Source organism: Zonotrichia leucophrys, chromosome 2 (genome assembly GCF_028769735.1).
Source record: "Zonotrichia leucophrys gambelii isolate GWCS_2022_RI chromosome 2, RI_Zleu_2.0, whole genome shotgun sequence".
Taxonomy (NCBI): Eukaryota; Metazoa; Chordata; class Aves; order Passeriformes; family Passerellidae; genus Zonotrichia; species Zonotrichia leucophrys.
In genome coordinates this window covers 80,504,163-80,521,761 of record NC_088171.1, presented here as the reverse complement: position 1 = coordinate 80,521,761, position 17,599 = coordinate 80,504,163, and the positions used below count along the sequence as shown (strand labels likewise).

Genomic DNA, 17,599 nt, shown 5'->3' with positions numbered 1-17,599 from the left:
CCTCAGGCAAGAACATAATTAACTGCAATCAGATCAGAAAACATAATTTGAACTTTCCTGTTTTACTAAGAGCAAAGACAAAATATTTATATGTTATTGCAAAATGACTGTTTTATTATTATTATATTTATTTGTTTCACTGAAACTGACACTAAGCAGAGGAAGTAAAAATAAATAAAAAACCAAAAAGCCCATAAAAAATACTGAAAATATTTGGATGGCAGATTTGTTCCTTCAATCTTCCTTTTCAGTTTCAAAACCTGCCATTAACAGAACTGCAAAGAAGGAAGAATAAACAGCTGCTCAACAAATTGTTTGTTTCTTAAAGTACTAAAGAAATGAAATATTCATTTACTGGTAATTTATTTACCTTGGAAATTAAAACCAAAAAGCAAGTAAGAAACCTGCATTGAATTGAGAATTTCTTTACAAATAAATTAATGAATGATCTGTCTGATTTGATTCTTAATAGGATCCTGGGGAGTCTAATGCAGAAATCCGAAATGTACGTTAAAAAAACTACTTTTAAAGCTATCTTTAAAAACTCCACACTATCTGACTGATTAAAACTATTTTGGAATGAAGGCATGGTACTACAGTTCTGAACAGCACAGCCCTTCAGCAGCTTTTCATTACGTTCAGGTGAGGCTGGCTTTGCACTAAAAGCATCTTAAATCCTTTTGTGCCTATACTGACCCTACAGTCCTGCCTGCATATGTCAGCTCACAGTAACTGTGCTCATGGCACATACCCAATCCCATTTGCCAGACTTCCCTTTACCATTCCATGTTTCCATCAGCTCCCTGCACAGCCCAACCTGTGCTGTGCCTTTGTGCCCCTGGTGCAAAGGCAGGACAGACAGACAGCATGTATGAAAGCCCACGCTGCCTCTGGAGTCGGGCGCAAGAGCTCCCTGACTCCACTCTCAGCAGACAGACTGCTGCTCCCTGCTTACAGCACTGCCTTGATCTGAGCTGCTCAGGACAACCTGCACCACTGTGGAAAATCAGGGCAAATCAGCTTGAAATCTTCAAGGCGTAGTTTTTGTGAATCTACAGAGTAAAAACAGCAGAAAACAGTATTTACAAAACAAACACATCCTGCACTAAATATGAATTACGAGCAGCAGTTCAACAGGTAGAACCCCACTAGAGACGTTCCCTCATTCCAGTCTTTATGCCTGCTGTAATGCTGTGAAATTATCTAACTGCAGAGTATAAAAGTGCTCATTCTGGAAGCTTAAAATACATACTTCTACGTGCACAAAATAAATGGCTTTACTTTGATAGCCATGATCAATATTCAGGCACAGCTGTTTCTGCCACAATCACACACACTCAACTAGAGAGCATTAGGATACACTTCTGTTACTGTGAGATAACGTAAATATGAGCAAAAATTTTTCCACATTGGTCAAACTTTTAGAAGACAGTGGGAGCCCACACTTCTCACTGACTTGAAAAGATGAAGAATGCTAAGCATCTGAGAATTAAAGAGACTATATTTTCTTTCCTTTTTTTTTTTTGGGGTGGGATTTGTTTTGTTTGTTTGGCTTTTTTAGTTTGCTTTGTTATTGGGGTTTTTTTTCCTTTTTTTCTTTTTTCCCCCTAGGTTTAGTTGATTTTTTTTCAACATTCCCAGTGCAAAATGATTTCATTTTGTGAGAATCACTGGTATATTGGTTCTGGCAAAGTTCCCAAGATCTATAATCAAGCTCATTTTGTCCTGTTTTCATATCTGCAAGTAAGGATGATGAGGCAGTTCAGACTCATATCACTGCAGCTGTGCAACTACTTGTATTTCATTTAGCTTGCAGTGATAACTAATAAAATTCAATGAGCTTGCAAAGGAGTAAATGAAGACAGAATGCAAACATTCAGAGCTCAGAGAAAAAAAAGACAGTAGATGCATGAGATCAAAATGATCGCTCTCACAATTCTACTATACCAGCAGAAATAAAATAGCCTTGCAGTTTTCACTAAATGGATCAGATTCTGTGCATTTAATGAGTAAGACCTTTAAAAACAGTTCCTCTTCATGTTAAATAACAAATGTAAATTAATTTGAATCAGTAGTTTGGTAATATTTATAATTTTCACTGCTTGTCATATTGGAATTGGGTTGTGCAAGTGGTCCAGAATTGCTTTGCACACTGATTAGGTAACATGAAAGTTTTAGCTGTACTCTCCATTAGATTCCCTTTAAAGCATTCTGCTGAAATATTTCCTTGTTGGAATATGATTTTTAGTCAGAAGCAAGATGTTACCTTGGAAGTTGAGAGACAGGAAGCAGAGGAAAGGAAGAAAGGTGGAATATTTCAACAAGTGTGAAATGTTTCATTCTGAGCATGTTTGGAAAATAACAGTACTTTTTTTTCAGAAAAAAACAAAAAACAAAGAAACAAACAAACAAATATGATTTTGGACAATTATTTATTGGGACCTTGCGATGGAGAGAACAAGAATGTAGAGAATGTAGCTTTGTATTACTGTATAATAAGACAGGAAAACTAACCTTGCTAACTCAGCTAAATAATCCTCAAACACCTACACATCCCACCACAGTCTCCAAGTCCTCAACTGTACATTATCTAACTTTCTACTGATACAGTTATTTTTATTTTATTTTATTTTTATTTTATTTTATTTTTATTTTATTTATAATCTCCTAAAGGTTATTATTAAGGTTATATTAAGTTTATATTAACTAATCTTTTATATTTTATATATAGTTTATATTAACTAAGTGTTCAAATATTTCTCTTCAGTTGAAGATATTTCTTTCTGGCCATTGAAAAAATATCCAATTAAAAAAACCCACCACCACCACCAACCAACCAATGAGAATAACTTGAAAGACATAAAAGCCAATGTGCTTTTTACCAAGAGAGAAATAACAAAAACTGTAATAAGGTTTTAACTAATTTCTCAATTAAGACTTTTTCAGCATTGGACTAGACTTCTAACATTATACTGACTTTTTAGTATTTTAAAATATAAAGGAAATTTCCAAATTCTTGTCCAAATACATAGCTCAGATACAGATGTCTTAAATTTGAAACCATCTAAAGTTTGAAATTTACGAAAAAGTTGACAAAACCCTTCTGAAAGCCACATAACTTGTTACATACTATAAGTTGTTAGTATATATATTATTCATATACAGGTTATTTGCCATACTTTAAATTTGTGCAATGTTACGTAAATATATCCTGCTTCCTTTTAAAAGAGGAAAGTAAGTTCAAATAGTCAAAAAAAGGAAGCTGCTGTAAAAAGTCATAGGATTTGGATATTATATCACTCACATTTGGAAATTTATATGCTAAAATTGCTTTTGTACTTCCATGTAATTATTTATTTTCAGGAATTAACTTAAACATCACTTGAATCCCAGTCTTCAAAGTCATCTCTTCAAAATGAAATTCAGGATTCTACTCAAATCTCTAAGCCCTCTGACTGGCAAACAATTCATACAAGTAACTTCGCCAGCTGTATTATGATTTTCAGGTGAGCACAGTTCTGCTCAAGGATCTGCAGGATTATTCCCCTTTCACCATAATATTTACACAGAAATTGCCTGAAAATTTAACTTCTCGCTATTCATATGAATACAGCTACATCAGCACTTGGGAAAAGACTCCCCAGATGCCCAAGTACAGCAAGAGTATGACAGGGAGGTCACATAAAGAACTGAGTAACTGTTTCCTGCCCAAGAATAAGATCATTTCATATTTACCATATCCAGACAAATAGATGTGCTTTATCATGTGCTTTTTTGTATAATTTCTTTTTGTACCATTTTGTTTTTTAGCAGCCCTGTAGGTGGATGCCTTTAGTACCTTTCACAGCTCAGAAGACTGAACACAGCTTGGTCTAACAAAGGCAGCTTTGGAGCGTGGAGAAAGTGAAGTTCAGGGAGCTGAATCCCAGAAGACAGCAACATAACAAGACAAAGTCCTGCACCTAGGGAATTGTGGAGAGATGAGAGGTCAAGAAGAGACAAGCCTCTGTAAGCCATTCAGCACAGGCTGGGATCTAGAAGCAATTCATTTCTTTCACTTTGAGACTGCAAGTGCTCAAAACCACAGGGAATTCTGATCACATGAAGCCACCTCAGGTCTTCCCCAGCATATTAACAAATGCAATAAATCCCAGATAAACACTGTCTATCAAGCCACTGAGGGAGAGCTGCACCTGTATTATTTACGTTGCTCCAATACACAAGTGTGCAGATAAAAAACTCTTGTTTACAAAAACGTGCTCCTGGAGATTGTCCTAACTTACTATGAAAGTGTCAAAGATACTGAAGATTAAGTTATTTTAATTCAAAAATTGTATGACAGCATCCATAGATCTTAGCAATGAGAAAGGATTTTACTGTGTTGGGAATAAAATGCTAATGGAAAAAGCTTTTTATGCACTATGCAAGTCCCTCTTTCAATAAAATATGTCACACTAATGAAAAAAATTGAGATACTAACATGATAACTGCATAGGAATTCTTGTGTTGTAGAACAACAACTTCATTAGGGCTAAAGTTAACTAGCTGAAATGCAAAACCTACTGAAAAAATAACCCAACCACAGATGATATCTGTAATCCAAAGCTAGGCAGCATCTTAGTCAAAAAGCATCTTGATTCATGTAATAATAAAGAACACTATGGCAAAATTACTTTAAATGGCCAAAATCACAGAAACTTCTTGTAGACAGTAAGGCTTTACAAGTATATGAAAATGCAGAACATCAGTTTTACTGATAGTGATGCAACAAAAGGAATTGGAGAAAGTAAACTTTAACTGTGAACAGACTGCTGTAGAAAATGCTTGCACATTAAACAATGCACATTAGCTGCAGCAGATTCTGCAGAAAATTTTATTATTATTACATCCCCCTTCTGGGCACTGCTTAAATACACTGGATTATAGGGTATGGCCCAGAATTGAACAACAATACTCATTAAGAGTAGCATAAAAGGTAAACCAGCACTGTTGAATAGCATCTCAGTAAACTACAAGAGGCTCACAAAAGCCCTTAAATTACAGATTTTCTTTAAAGCACCAAGCATTTCTTAGGATTTAAGGAAGAAGGGCAGGAACATTGGTATATGTCTACTGTGTAAATAGTCTGATAAAATAAGCAGAAATAGGCCACAATCAAATTTCTGTTGCCTGAAATCCTCATCTGGCATGCTGGAACTTCTAAACAACTCCTAAAAGAACAAGAACTGTGTCTGACGTGAAACAGTCATGTATTTTCATGCCAACCAGTTCAGTATTAGAAAGATAACAATCAACATACTATATCCTAAAATCCATCATTACAACAATTACATTGTATTTCTCCCTCAGCTCTAGGGAGAGCTGAACAAACACCAGGAAATACCTTGCTGAATCTGAGGATTAACACAAAGAATAGTCTCCTGCAGAACTGATCATGCATTCAAAAAGTGTTGACTGTTCTCTGTGCCACTGAGATCAAGCAGTCACAGACAGCCAGTTTATTGCAGCAACATGAAATCTCTCGGTCTCCTTTATTAGCAATATCTTGCTCTGGTTTCTAGCCTAATTATTTATGTGCTACACATGCTACACACAGCCTATGAGGTGATTAATTTTCCTGCTGAAGGCCTAACTGACTGGCCTGGACTTATTTTCTGTGACCTGAGGTCCACGTCACATGGGGAGATCCAAAGTCTCTATGAATTAGCTCTGAATCCTCTGAAGGGAAGGTTCAGCCCTCATGAGATAGGAATCTTTGACATATTAAAGAGTGTAACATCGTTTTCATACCTGTTTTGCTCTTCTGCAGATATTCAACCTGACACAAGCAACTGAGAGAAAAGTGCCCTCTCTCCCTTAAGGGACCTATGCTGTCTTTCTTCTTGTGCATATACACGCAAGCTGTCTGAAAAAAAGGTAAATGCTACTTTTCCAAATAAAAAATATAAATTAAAGAGCTAAGGCATTGTGAAAAGAATGGATCAGTCATACAAAGTTTGACAGAAAGGATATCAAATCTAAATGTGAGACTACCTTTTCACTTTTGTATTATAATATCAAGAAAACACCATTTATTTATTTCCGCATGTTTATCTCTTGCAAATATGAAGTTCTGGTAGAGTTTGAGAATTAATAAACTTGGTGTCTAAAATCTATTTTAAAAGATAGATGACATCTCCAGGGTTGAAAAAAACCTAAATCTTATCAAAATCTTCCAGTATTCCATTCTATGTTAGCTAATTTTCCTCTTTATCCATCAGTTTTGTTGGTTGATCTATTCCATTGCTTGCTACTTAATACAAACAGTGAAAAGTATTGAGATTATACTTCAATAATCAGCTATCCTCAGTTTCTATACTATTTTTAAAGCATTAAAAACTAAGTAATCCCAATGGGGGAAATGTTAAGCTACGCTGTCCTCCCTTGCATTTTATTTTCCATGGTCTACATAAAAATATTTAAATCACAATTTCAGTAAAATTGTATGTTATCAAAGAATCAATATAGAATCACAGAAATTTTGACTGGAAGTCACTTAGTCTCACCTCCCACTAAAAATATGATCATTTCCAACACCAGATCAGGATTTATGTAGTTGACTGGAAAAGATCAAACTCACAGTGTTTCTAGTAACCTCTTCCATTCCTACAGTAACCTCTTCATGAAGAAAATTTTCCTGTGTCCAGCCTGAACTCCTCAAGCTGTAGTTGATGGTATTGCCCCCTGGTAAACTGTATACCACTACTTAGAAAAGTTTGGTGCCATCATCTTTGTCCCTCCTTTAGATGGTATTGTGAACTATGCTAAACTCACACCCTCAGCCTCTGCTTCACCTGGCCCAGCTCCCTGAAAATCACAGCTCCTTAGCTGCTCCCGTTACATCATGTTGTCTATGTCTCCAACCAGCTTAGTATCTTGAACTCCAGATTTCTCAACATCCTCTCTGTATTGGGGTTCCTAAAACAACACACTGTTGTGCAAGATGCAGCTCCAAGTAGGGATGATAACAATTACATTCAGTCTGCCAGTCATGTTCCTCCTTCCTTCTAAGGCAGCTCAGTACACAGGGAGTTTTGTCTGCAGTGCTGGCTCCTATTCAGCTTCCTAATGATTACAGGTCCTTTTCAGCAGGGCTGTGACTCAGACAGGTGCTTCCCAGCCATGGTGTTGTTCTACCTCAGATGCAGGATTTCAATCTGTTCTTTTTTAAATGCATGGGTTTCCTATTGGCTCAGTCCTCAGTTCATTCAAGGTCTCAGAATGATTTAAGACTGAAGCTCAATCTGGCTTTCCAAGCATCGCCTTAATTTAGTATCATTCATAAATTTGCTGAGGGTGCATTCTGTTCAGTTCTGTCATCCAAGTCACTGCAGAATTGAGTAGCAGGAGTGCCAGAATCAACCCTTGAAGTATTTTCACTTTACTGTCTGATAGTTGGTCAATTGGTTAGTTGCTAATATTGATTACTACTCTTTCAGTACAGTAGTGCAGCCAATTTTCAGCCCACTCAACACCCAGCCCATGCTTCCTCAGCTTACTACTCACAACAGCGTGGGAGAAGGAATCAGAAGCCTTAATAAAGTTACAGTTTACACCACACCACATGTGCTCCCCTCATTCACAGGCAAATAAAACACTGACTGCGCTGCAGAAATCTGTTCTGACTCTTTCTAGACACACTTGCCCTTCTCATGCCTAGAAACAAGAGGATGATGATCTCCATGATCCCCTGGAGACTGACTCTGACCTGACACAGCCTGCGTATCCCACCCAGTACCATTCTCCTTACTCTCGTAAAGGCTGCTGTAAGATTAGGACTTTCCTCACTGACCATGTTTCCTTTTGGATGACAGCTGCCTTGCAGTACTATTACATAAATGAGCTTTTGTCAGTCTTGGCATAGATCCCCAAGAAGGTGAATACATCCATTTTCTACTAAAATGTTCTGAACCTGTGTCTCTGTCATGGTACTGTCCTTTGTCTGGGAACCACTGCAAAAACAAAGAAAATTTCTGTTTTTTTCTACATTTCTATGTCCACCATTAGAGATTGCCTCCAACATTCAACCATGGACCTGCAAATTTCCCAGGTTCCCTCTGGAAAATACTTGAAGAATCCTTTCTCATTATTCTATGTTTTCACATTCAGCTCCAAGAAGGCTTTGGCCTTCCTGATTCCTATTTCATTCCTTCAGAAATAATGCAGGAGAAATTAAAGGCACTATATGAAGTGCTACAGCAAACTTGAATTCAATTCAAAGATCATAACAATGTTAGGAATGAATTCTGTGTTCTTTGAAGGAATGGTGGTATAGGCTTTTTCTTCAGTGACACAAGGCATCACACATAGAAACTTTCATCCAGGAGGTAATGCAGCTGAAAAATTTCTTAGAAGTCTCAGGAATCATTGCAGAAAAAGAAATGAAAATAGATGAGTTTTTCCTGCTATAAATCAACTAGTCTGACACCGGTGGGGGGGAGGAAAGAAAAGCATACAGCTGGTAATAACCTGTTTAATTTACCTAACAGAGTGAATGGAATTGAAGTAATCTTTCTCATATTAATCATTTTAGTAATGAATAGAAACATTTTAAAACTTGCACGGCAATTTTTATCAAAAGCAATTAATCTTGAACTCCAGGGAAAAAAGGCAATATTAGACCACAACTGCAAGGACACCCTGATGCCACCATTTAATGACCCTTTCAAGTACATATACAGAAAACAAATCTTAAAAGTAAACACACCCAACCAGGAAGGTCTATGTCAAGAATACTAAAATTAAAATCAGAATTATTTTCATTTGAGTCGCTTGTGCATCTTTGTCAATGTTTATACAACCCTTTTCAATGTTAGCCTGAAGATTTTCACTTTTCTTTAGTCTGTCCATTTATGCCTCACCACAATCATTGATGAGAGTTTAAACAACCTCTCTGCCTACTTCTCCATTTTCAAGTAATGAAGATTACTAATGCAGATTACAGATCAAAGAAGTCAATTTGAAAAAAAAAAATCAAACTTCAGTTTAACAACGTGGAAATCTTCACAAATATCTAAAATAATGAACAGAACAGACACAAATTAATATTCTTTTTTTTCAAATACTTTACTTCTCCGTATGCATAGCTGTGCACTGCTACACTAAAAGGAACCATTGACTGTACTAAAAATAAAAAAAAAAGGTAAATACTGAGGTGCATAAGTTAGACCATAGTAAAGGATGCAGTTGGCCTCAAAAAGTTGTTAATTATACCTATAAATCCTGCATTATGGCTACAGAGTCACAGCTTACCTTATTAAATAAAAACCAACAACAACCACAAAACCAAGGGACACTATGTACCATTCAAATTTAGTGTAAGAAGCCATAATAAGGCAGCTCTTTGCATGGCCACATATTGAGAGGGAGTAGACAAAGTTGTCAATGCAAGGAAATAAAAAGCAAAACTCCCTATGTGGTGGGGAAAACGGAGAAGAATAAGCTTCACATGAATCTCAGTGTAGACAAAAAAGATAAAAAGAGGAGGGAACACACTTGTTTCTGCTCTGACTAAACTTATGACAACCAGACAGATTTCTTTAATTCCTTTCACCCCAATGCATAAAGGAAACACATTTAAGTATGGCCTTTGCAAACCAAAGTGCACTAGAACTAGTGACAGTGTAAAGGTTCTCTCTCTCACACAAAAACAACCTAGCAAAGACTCTAAGTATTGGAAAATTTCTCCTGCCAAATATGGAAATACAGCTGCAGATCACTGACACATCACTGGTGAAGAAAGTACTTTTTTACTTGTTTTTATTTTCAAAAATTTGTGGAATAAGCTGTAGTTCACTTTCTAAAATTAAATGTAAAGCACTTAGCGGACTTCTCAGCCTTTAAATATTGATATATTACTAAATAAATAAGTGATTTATTTAAGTTATTAACTCAGCTCTTCTGCATTTAGATAGGCATCACTGTGGCATATGCTATCCATTAATTTATATTTGTGTGTCTGACAGAGAATCTGGCAGGTAAAGCACAGCACCAGCAGCAATGAGAATTCAGAATCAGCCAACAGGCACTGGTCCAAACCTCAGTTTTAGTGGCCATCAGATTCATCATAGACAACGGTTGAGGTTCCAGCTGGTCAGTCCCTCATGCAGCCTCAGCGTGACAAACCTCCAGAGTGGATGCTGGTGCTGCCTTTTGGCTAGGGGGGGCATTTTGGCAAATCCCCACAGCTTGCAGTCTGTATCCCTACAGCCTGCAGTCTGTACCCCTACCTGCACCGCTTCTCAACCCAATGTCACCACAGCGGGACACCCAGTCCCCCTCTCGGAGACAGAGGCCTCACCTAGTGTTGTACCTGGTTCCACAATGCACTTGTTGTGCACATAGGATGAAAACACATTGCTAGTTTAATCTCAAGAATTTATTCATTGTTTATATAAGCCTTTAAGGAGCAGTACAGAATGTGACAACGATGTCATTTTTGGATTTTCAAAGCTCCAGCACCACATACAGTGGGCAAAGGTTTCAGAATGGTGCCCATGCACATGCTGCAGACAGAGCTGCTCCTAACTCCATTTCTGTGGCTGCAGCCATACAGAACACAACCTATTCCCAGGTTTTCCATGCCTGAAAATTTTTAGCCAGTAGAATAGCATCTTGGAGCTATACCATGCACCTACTTTTGTAGCAAGAATGAGTACTATTTGGTTGGTCTCTGACACAATTTGTGCCAAACTAACAAACAAAAAACTAATCCCAAGAATCATCTATTTTCACAGCACAGGCTATTGAAAGATACAGTAAGAGAAATAGTATTTTCTAAGATCTGGAATAAAGAGAACATCATAAAATGTATTTGGACAAGTTTTCTTGTGCAAGCACTGCTTTGTGAAAACAAAAATAGAAGTTTTAAAAAACATAATTAAAAAAGAGATCATCTAAAGAGTCCATTTCACCCTTCTAAACAAAATTAGTAATCCTGCATTAATTCAAAATTACTAAATTCTGGAATGTCAGTTTTGAAGATGTTAATTAATTAAACATGATTATGTTATTGGCTGACAGAAGAATGCAGCAGATCTTCCATTTCACCAAACCTACTACAAAGCCAAGAATTTCCCAGTGAATCTGCTGACTTATTATGAAGAATCAGCCCTATTTATAGCATCAGATGTACTTACCCTCAAGAGGTCTGTCAACAAAAGCTTCAAATAATGACCTAGATTGACAATGAGCTGAACAAAGACAAATCTAACTATGCACAGGAAAAATAAAAAAGGAGGAAAAAATCTGCAACTACTTTGAAACATGAAAACAATATTTTCCAGGGGTACCAGCTGTAAAACCTAAAGCACTGAGCTGCTTCAGAAAATAACAATGCACTGGATATATAAACAGGATTTTACCAAGATGTCTTACTCTGCTGGAATCAGACATGGGGAACAAAATATTTACTGCTTTCAAGACGATACACAGTACAATTCTTAAACCTACTTATTTACATCAAGACTCTGAAGATTATGAAATACGTAGAAGTGAACACATAAAGTTGGAAAATTTTCCCATTCTGAGCTTGTTTTTTTTTTTTCATTTTCACTGAAAAAATCTGTTGAAAATTGCCTAGCTATGTGACCATGAACTACAATTTTTCCTGGACAAAGGGGCTGGTAATGGTATACAAATGGCTCAATTTAAATCTTATTTACAGTCAGGCACATAACTGCACTGTGTTACTGTTGGGGTAGATGGATAATCATGGCCATGGGATAGCAGTGCAACATGAATTGCAGGTTAGAGTGATGGAATACCACACTAAGCAGCAAAATGTCATTCCAGATTACTCAGATTGTTATGTTGAAGGGCACTAGAAATCCAAGCAAGGAAAGATCAACACAGACAGGAGCTAGTAATGCATAAGACATGGGACTGTCTGAAAAACATAAAGAATAACGCCTTTTGAGACATCCAGGAAAAACAAATGTGGCAACTAAAGGAACAGAGATGAAATTTGAGAAGTACAGCTCACATTTTGAAGCAACTAAGGAAATAGACTACAAGCAGGTATCTGCTGTGTTACAATCCAGACTGGAGAAACTGAGCGAATACTAATAGAAATAGTTTTACTCTGTATCCTGTCGAGTAGATAACCAGTGGCAGGGTTTTGCTTACAAAAGCTGGTGTCACAAATGATTGTTACCCAAAGAGGTAATTTTCTGCACAGGGGAAAACAAGATTTTCCAATCATATATTGTTAAACTAAGGGGCCAAAGAGCTTTAAGAGATCAAAGACACCCCCTCCTCCCACAGCCCCCTACACACTCCCAGCTTAGACACACACCCACAATGGAGGAATGCTCTGAAGAGATAAATAGAGGCTACATGACCTGAAGGCTCAGGGGAGAATAATGGCATGATTGATCACAAACCTTGAAAAGGAAGCCAGACTCATCTCCCTGCCAAGGGAAACCCAAGGGTGCCTTTGTTTTAGACAAACTGACTGTATCAGCAAAGTATTTGACTGTTTGCCCAAGAGCCTGTCCCTGACTGAAAGGAATGTAGACCCAGAGCAAAACAGAACTAATTTCAGGGGTTAAGTTAGTTTTAGCTTCTGGTTAAAATAATGTAACTTCTGCATGTACTGGATCTGCTTATAAATTATCATCCTGTAACTCTAATCAAGGGCATCTTTTACTCTCATAAAAAGTGCTTAGATTATTGTTTCATGCTTTTCTGCAGAGCCCAGTCATGCCCTCAGCAAGTGACTTTGTCTCCTGTGATCCCACCGACAGTGAGTGACTGATGAAGTCCCAGTGGAACAGCAGACTCCAGGCAAGTGGGCTGAGGTGGGACACCCCTCCTGGGAGACCTGCCCCAGTGCCCTGGGGCTGCCAGCCTTGAGCTCCAGGGATGCAGGACAGCTCACGCTACTGCGCTCAGAGGGGCATGGAGGAAGGAACACGGTCCCCACTGGGGAGCTTGCTGGACAGCTTCACGTGAATTGAATGGAACTCTTAATGAGCCAACTCCTTTCTGAACAGAGTTGTGGCCTTCAGCTGACTTCAACAAACACATTCCTTTCTGGGGACGGGGAGATGCTCAGCACCATGATGCTGAGCTTGTTCTAAATAATTAAATTCCATTTATATTGTATCAATTGTGTGGTGCAATTGCTGCGCTTCAGTAACTCTATTGTGATTTGAGTGAATTGTTGTATCACTTTCAAATCCAAACCCCCTGTAACTGCAAGTAATGTGAAATTAATTAAACTTTTTACTATATATTAAAGATTCCTCTATATATATCTAAAATAACATGGTTAAAAAGTACTGCACTATGACAAGGTCTCAACAAGCAAAAAAGTTTAAGCTGCTGTCATCTCATATCTACCCCTTAAAAAAAAACAACAATGAAACCTCAGAAAATAAAGAGGAGAAAAACATCTTTGGGCCTCAGGACTTGGATTTGCTCTTTTCATAGAAAAAAAAAAAAAGCATTCATAAAAAGTAGCAAGGAACTCCCACAAAAAGTCTGGCTCCACTATTAAGCATGTAATAGGTTATATGTCTAAAGCCTTCCTCCAAAACAAAGTGAGAAAAGCTTTACCTAAAATACAGTGTTAATGCTGAGGAAAAGAATTATGAATTAAGCAATTAATTTGTCTAGGTCTTTACTATGAATCTTCAAAGTATTTTTTAAAAAGAATAATATCCTTTGCTGGCCTTTTATTCGTTTACACTGGAAAGATCCTCATCAAAAGCAACAAGAATTCACCAGAAATTTCAGAGATAAACACATTTTCACCTCAGAGGAGGAAAAAGAGAAGTACATACTCCACATGTTGAAATCGATTTATTATGTTATTCTAAACTGGTTTATTCTTATAATAATTCTCTAACTCACAACCTAGGTTAAGGTTATTTTGGTAGTAAAGTACTTTAACTCTGGGGTAGGCTTAAGTTTAAACTTAGTTTTAGCATTTCTTGGGTTCTAGTTTTCATGTATGGGGATAAACTAAATTGTAGCTTATTTCATCAAAACATAACATGAATAGAATTCAGCCTACCCCTAAAGTAGTTTTACCTAGAAATACAAAAGATTTAAACTACTCATATGAAGATATAGTTTCCTTTAGGAGTAAATGCATCAGGAGTAGAAAATAATAATGTGAGAAAACACATAGAAACAGATGGGAAAAAACAACAGAAGTAGTAAAGTTTTCAAAATTACATAAGAGGAACAAAAATTGCTAAAATAATTACAAAAATCAAATCTCCTTCAAAAATCCCATTTAAAATGTAAGTTTTAAGATCAAGCTGCATGAAAAACACTGGCAAGACAAGTAAACAGGGTCACTTTGGAATCTGGAAAGTGCTCTAGTAGTTTTTTTCATTTCCCAAGAAGACAAAAGAAATAAAAGCAATCACTAACTGAAGCCTTCAGAGTTTTGCCTTTTAAAAGCACCTAATTTTCTCTGTTGTTGAGGTGTGATGGTTTTGAAAGCCTTGGAACTCAAGCCTCAAATATTCTCTATGCAAATGACAATTATGTTGATAAATATTGCCTAATTCAAGTGTAGAAAGAGAAAAATGCTGAAAACAGGTTAGATAGCTAAGTCTCATAAAGACTGTAATTTCCTTTTAGAGAAAGAAGTGGGGCAGATTTGTGGGAGACACACCCAAAACTTCTGCCCCCCTGAATAATTATCCAGGCCTATAATGTTGGACTTTCTGAATAATTCGAAATATTACAGCAAAGTTGATTAAACTCATGGCCTGAAGTATATTTTAGCAGCCATGCTAAAAAAGCCCAATACTTGCAAACAAGCCGACACATTGACCCATCTGCCCTTCACCAAAAGGGGCAGTAACACACTTGACCTCCAATAACCCAAAGCTGCCATCTCATCTTCTCATATTTCCAACCCACTCAGCTCCCCAGCAGCATTCCCCACGTGGCTGCAAAGTACATTTTTTGCCAGTACAACAGAGGGTGATGCGTCAGAAACAGAAAAGGCACAACTTGACTCGCTTCTTGTAAGTATTTTAAGCTCAGATCTGCCTTTCAAGTGACTTTGAGGTGAAATAACCACTACACTGGTTAAAAAAGTCAGGTTTAGAAATAAAAATATTTTATGTTTAAAGAAGCCCTAATGAATGAAACCAGAGAGAAAACAATCAATGATCTTAAAAAGTTATAAATGTAATATGTTAAAATGTAATATACTAAAATTTAAATTATGTTGGCATTGCAATCAATATTATTACTTACACAGGGTATCTTTATTCCAAGTTTGAAACTATTCAACTATTTTACTAGCAAAAATATAAGCCATGGCAGAAGTGCTTTGGGATTACCAAAAGCATGTTCATACACTGGCTGCCTGATAAGAAAATATACTTTGCCTTTCTTTGTGATGGCCTTTATTAATGCCTTAAATTAGCATTAGACTGAGCTGTGGCTAAGTGGCTTTCTATCCAGCTTCTCTGAAATTCCCAGCTTTGAAATATTATTTTTTCAACATTACTTCAAGTCAAAATAGTATCATATTTAACTCTAATTTTATGCTGATAATTAGCATTTTCTTCTCTCTCTTCAAAGATAGTTTTGCTGGGAGGATATGTTGCCTCAATACTCTTCGATCACACTAAATCTCTGCAGAAACCCTTCCACTTCCAGCTCATTTCAAACCTTTCCACTTCCAGCTCATTTCAAACTATTCCAAAAATGTTTTGGGTTATCACTGCAACCTTTTATCAGTGAAGCAATTTTTAGTTTCTTCATTCTGCATCTCCTATGGCTACAGGGCCTTTGGCATGACATAAGAGCTACAGGGTCCTGAACACAAATAACTGTTGCTTGTTGAGTTCTCCAGTCTTGTTAACTTCTGTTTCCTGAGAAGCATAACACGAATACACTCCCACTTGCTCTGAAGAACTGTGTGAAAGCAGTCCCAGACTAAATTAAGAGCCTGAGAATCTTGCAGAGCAGGGTGGATACTAACTCCATTCCATGATTTCCTGTCACTGTTAAGATGGTCATAACAAACAGAACATCATGTATTTGAGAAGGCTTATCTCTCTTATTTTTGCAGCATGCTGTCTTTTTATACCTTCTCACAAAGTAAAAAATAAATCAACATAATGTTCATTGGCGTAAGGCAGTCTCCACCACTGTTTTCCACCAAAATCTAACTGCAGGCCCCTTGTTTATTTCTTCTCCTCTGTTTCCCTGCCAAGGGCCTTGATAAAACTCCTTTCAGGGGAAAAGACAACCCTTATCAGCTTCCCTTGTTCAGCTAACTCTTTCTGACTCACAAACCAGCTGTGAGCCCTTCCACAGTTTCCTTCTTCAACAGGCAGTGTGATGGTGTGCTTAAAAACTTCTCCACTCACCTTGCCATTTCCAGTAGCAGAGTTGGACATCTCAAAAGCAATTCCCATCAACCTGAAGATGTATCTGGGAAGCACCAGCTGTATTTCAAAGCTTCATATTTCAATAATGTGTTGGTCCATTCAGCAACTTAGAAGCATGGTATCCACTGTACAGACCTCTGCTATTCTAGAGCACATAATACAGCAGGGTCCAGTTCTTGTCTTAAATCAATATATTAATGAAAACAGAAGGGGAATATCTCTCTGGAATATTTTAAAACCCAACTGGAAACAAGGGACTTCTATAACTAAAGGAAATGAATATATTGACATACTACTTAAGGGAAATTATGAAAGAAATACCTATTGATTGAATACAACTAGCATTGGTTTGAAATAGAGTTGCTAGAACTTTTGAAGGCAGAAACAGGGCCTGCTGTTTAACGGGAAGCAAGACATGAATATATCATAATTCATGAATATATCATGAATATATCATATTTAGAAAATCTGCTGAACACTCGATACTACTGGAGTAATTACTGGTACCAAAAGGCAGAAATGGAGTTTTATTTGGTGAATATTACATATTACAATATGGCATGCATTATATTAGGGAAAACAGTGCATATGTCATTCTGTAGTCAGATTCGGGGGTCCAAAACTTGGATAACTCAATGAAATGTTATGACCTGCTGGTCAGACTAGATGATTTTACATTTCTTCTGGACTTAAGATCTCAAAAAAAAAAACAAAAACTCTGAACTGAAACATCAATCTACATATGTGATTTTTTTTCTAAAACTTCAATCATGATATAAAGACACAAGAAACACAACCAGACAGACCAAAGGAAAAAGAAAATTACTGCAGTTTTACTTACATGTACCTATATAAGATGTGCATGGCATACATATCCCCTTTTCCAAAGTGTACTAATACCTAATATAAAAGTTTACTCAAGTCAGATATATTGCCCTATTTTAATACTGAGATGAATAACAACACTTAGTAATTACTGCCCTGTATATAATTTTAATATAGTTTCAATTCATAATTTCTTGACAAACAAGTAGCTTTCTAGTGGAAAAACATAGTAAATATTAAAAGCAACATAAGCCATTTTAGGAACAAAGCACATCTTACAAAGACAAAAAAAAAAAAAAACAAAAACCCAAACAACCCAACCCAAAAAGCCCAAACCAAATCCAAAAGCCACCAGCAACCATAAA

The 17,599-nt window shown here is 36.8% G+C and overlaps 1 protein-coding gene across 3 annotated transcripts in view; it reads right to left on the bottom strand.

Annotated features, from left to right (window-relative positions):
* The window catches only part of CTNND2 (catenin delta 2), a 641,466-nt gene that overhangs the window by 495,318 nt on the left and 128,549 nt on the right, over positions 1–17,599 (bottom strand). The window lies entirely within an intron of this gene.